This window comes from Hyperolius riggenbachi, chromosome 10 (assembly GCF_040937935.1).
Source record: "Hyperolius riggenbachi isolate aHypRig1 chromosome 10, aHypRig1.pri, whole genome shotgun sequence".
Taxonomy (NCBI): Eukaryota; Metazoa; Chordata; class Amphibia; order Anura; family Hyperoliidae; genus Hyperolius; species Hyperolius riggenbachi.
Window position 1 is genome coordinate 281,361,737 of NC_090655.1, and position 4,545 is coordinate 281,366,281.

Below are 4,545 nucleotides of genomic sequence, written 5' to 3' on the forward strand. Positions count from 1 at the left end.
CCTGTCTTTGGTTGCATTTCCTGCTTTCTGTGCGTTCCATCTGGGAGGTAGGAGGTCGCCATCTTGTGTTGAATTGGTTAACTGCAGCCTCTGTTTTTTTATTATTACTATTATTATTATTATTATTACCAGTAAACCTAAGCTCGTTTAAAAACAGGCTCTAGGTCTCTCTCCCCGCTGCATGTCAGTGCATGTGTGCGCGCGCTCCTGTCCACCGCATGCGCACCCGTGCACCCGCCCGCCACGCGCGCACCCGTCCACCCACCCTGGCCTTGTCCCCCTCGGCCTCCTGTCCCAACGGCTACATATGCACAGTAGCCAAAAACCATGGACACAGGGACAGCAAGATGACGCAGGGACAGTTAGGTTTTATTATATAGAGATTATTATTATCATTTAGTATTTATATTGCCATCATCTTCCACAGCTCTGTACAGAGTATATTGTGTTGTCAATTAGCTATCCCTCTGAGGGGCTCAAAGTCTAATCCCTGCCGTAGTCATATGCCTATGTATGTATCGTGTAGTGTATATTTCGTAGTCTAGGGCCAATTTAGGGAGATGCCAAATAACTTATCTGTATGTTTTTGGAATGTGAGAGTAAACTTGGAGATCCCGGAGGAAAAACACGGATAGAAAATACAAACACTGTGCAGATAGTGACCTGGCTTTTTTGGTTTCAAAACGAGGACCCAGCAATGCAAGGCAATAGTACTAACAACTACGCCACCTTGCTTAACTTTACTATCATCATCACTATCATTATTATTAAGGGTAGCCAAGCACTTAAATATGAAAATGTGAGGAGTGCGGGGAGGGGTTGGAGTGATCGCATTACTTACCTACGGGGGGCTGTTCCCATAGCTTCCAAGTGTCCCTCTTTCAGAGGGACAGTCCCTCTTTGAGAACCCTGTCCCTCTGTCCTCCTCATTTGTCCCTCTTTCAGGACTTTGTCCCCCTTTCTATACAAATATATATATTTATATACTAAAAATGTGTTTGATTAACTCTAAACTTTATTCCCATCCCTAAAATTGATATATTACTAATTTTAAAATGTTAATATGAAGGAAAATGAACCAGGATAGAAAGGACCAGTGTGGTTTGAATTATAAAACAACATATTTTTCTTATGAAATCTTTATGATGGACTACATCTCCCAGCCCAGAGATGTACTAACATAGACGGACTACATCTCCCAGCCCAGAGGTGTACTAACATAGACACTACATCTCCCAGCCCAGAGGTGTACTAACATAGACGGACTACATCTCCCAGCCCAGAGGTGTACTAACATAGACGGACTACATCTCCCAGCCCAGAGGTGTACTAACATAGACGGACTACATCTCCCAGCCCAGAGGTGTACTAACATAGACAGACTACATCTCCCAGCTCAGAGGTGTACTAACATAGACGGACTACATCTCCCAGCCCAGAGGTGTAATAACAGACACTACATCTCCCAGCCCAGAGGTGTACTAACATAGACGGACTACATCTCCCAGCCCAGAGGTGTACTAACATAGACGGACTACATCTCCCAGCCCAGAGGTGTACTAAAATAGACGGACTACATCTCCCAGCCCAGAGGTGTACTAACATAGACGGACTACATCTCCCAGCCCAGAGGTGTACTAACATAGACACTACATCTCCCAGCCCAGAGGTGTACTAACATAGACGGACTACATCTCCCAGCCCAGAGGTGTACTAACATAGACGGACTACATCTCCCAGCCCAGAGGTATACTAACATAGACGGACTACATCTCCCAGCCCAGAGGTGTACTAACATAGACAGACTACATCTCCCAGCTCAGAGGTGTACTAACATAGACACTACATCTCCCAGCCCAGAGGTGTACTAACATAGACGGACTACATCTCCCAGCCCAGAGGTGTACTAACATAGACGGACTACATCTCCCAGCCCAGAGGTGTACTAACATAGACGGACTACATCTCCCAGCCCAGAAGTGTACTAACATAGACGGACTACATCTCCCAGCCCAGAGGTGTACTAACATAGACGGACTACATCTCCCGGCCCAGAGGTGTACTAACATAGACGGACTACATCTCCCAGCCCAGAGGTGTACTAACATAGACGGACTACATCTCCCGGCCCAGAGGTGTACTAACACATAGTACACCACCACGTCTTGTCATACTGCTTTTAGAGGTGATAGTTTTTTAGTTGTCCTAAAGAGCTTCCGGAGTGCGACCGGACCGGCCAGTTCCTGCCACAGACCTGGGAAACCGAGTTGGGACGATTAATTTCCTGCCTGCTCTGACGGTGGTTGCAAGGATTTGCAACCCGCCTTTGTGAGTATATACTGTACATCCTTAGCAATTTGCTTTTCTGAATCTTACATGATTCTGCACCATTGGGCTCCTGGTCTCCTTTTGTCTTTTAGATGAACCTGGGGTTATTACAATCACAGTAACCATCGACATAAGCTAACACTAACGGACTACATCTCCCGATTATGAAACTCCCATATGGAGAGGTTCATTTTATATATTTTTATACTTAAGTGCTGATTTGCCTTTGTTTCTATTTTAAGACTAAATTCTATTTAACATAGCTTTATCAATGGGCGGTTAGGTTCTTTCCTAGTGGTTCGCTATGACTTTGACTTAACTGGTTGTTCTCTGCTGGTAATACTGATAATGAGGCTATATCGGTCATCCCCCTCTTCAGATTATAAAATATGAACATTTAACCAAAAAAATGTAAAATTAAAAGTCAAAATAACCATACACACATCATACTTACCTCGCATGTAGTCTACTCCTCAATCTCTTTCTCCTCTTCTGCATCTGTTTCACTGTGATCAATGGAATTGTCCTCCTGTTTGAAAATGGCCATTACCCAATAACAACTTCCTGGTCAGTTACTGTAAAACTGTAATATCGCCCACTTGAGCCATAGTTAAATATGGACATTACCTGTAGTAATAAATGCGGATGCGGCTGCCGGCAGCTCCGGGCAGCCATGCACTTCTGCATTACCTGATGGCATTCCCGGCTTCCCCACGGCTGTGAGCCAGTGCAGCGCTTCCAGCCATCCCTCGGGGCGAGCGCGAACGGCTCAAAACAGCCTTTATAGGCTTAGGAAATGCTTGTGAGGCTGGTCAGCTGACACTTTTGAAGCCTCTGATTGGCTGAAAATTCAGGGGAGTGATGCACGTTACCTCAGTATAGAAGACTGGTCTTTTCAGTTGTCCAGTGTCCGTGATAGCTTTCAGGTCACTGAGCGCTGGACCTTGCTCTGCTACAGAGTCTAGTTTAGGTTCGCTGTGATAGATATATATGCAGTGTTTGCGATATATATATATCTATCCTTAGTTAGTATTGAATATTGTATATTGTTATTGATTTTCTGTGTATGACCCGGCAAGCCCTCCACTATTGATTAAAGTCTTATCGCTCTGTACCACAGTCATCTGATACCTGGTATTGACCTCGGCTAGTCTAACGACCTCGTCTCTGTCTCATCCTTAACTGTACCTTAGCCTATCTGATTACCAGTGTATGATCCTAGCCGGTAATTGACATTGCTCTGTCTTAGTCCCTTTGTACCGCATATCTCAGACTTCACGTGTATGACCTCACTTAACGATCTGACCTCGATTTTCGTATTTTCTGTGTAACTGGTTAGTTTGTATCACAGCCAGCATTACATTACCTTACTCATCAGTTGTCCTTTCAGTTATAACTGACAGAAACTGATATGTAACTGACAGAAACTGATATATTTCAGCTCGGACAAAATCTTGTCAGAAATGGAAGGAATCGTTGTAAGAAGAAAATGGCGAGCTTCTAAGATAAACTGACGGCGAGGTAAGTATGCAATATTCATTTGTAGGTACATCATGTAAATAATTGTACTCAGTTCAGGTTCAATTTAAAGCAAACTTGTGACCACAAAATAAATAAACAAGGCAGCTACTTGCCTACTGTACTTTTTCCTTGGGCATAGTGTATATTCTCCCAATAGGAAGGATACCTGTTTCCACCCTGAGAAAAAATTCATATACTCACCTAAGAAAAAAGAAAGCTTTAGACCCTTCTTGGTCCTCTGCATCCCCTCGTTCCACCGCCAGGCACCCAGTTAGATATCCCACTGGCTACGTCTTCAGGTTTCTCACATCTTCAGGCCCGAAGCCTTCTGAAGCCTTCAGATTAGACCCGAAGGCTTCTTTGCCATTAAAGCTAGATAGCTTTCAGTGGAATGAGGGGATGCAGAGAGGAATGGGCAAGCTCTAAGCCTCTAAGGGGTCCTAAGGTATGTGTTTTTTTCTTAGGTTGATTACAGGTATCCTTTACATGGATCAGTCAAGGGGAGATGAGGAGGGAATACTGTAGGTAATGCTTTCATCTTATCACTTACATCTAAAAACTGCTGGTTATGTTGAGGAACAATTTCCAGACCAGTCAGCCTGGAGCTGGAGCAAAGCAGAGGAGAAGAGGACGTGGCAAAGGAAATGAGGGATGTATGTTAGCAATAGTTTGAGGCAGACTTGACACTCCGGGGGA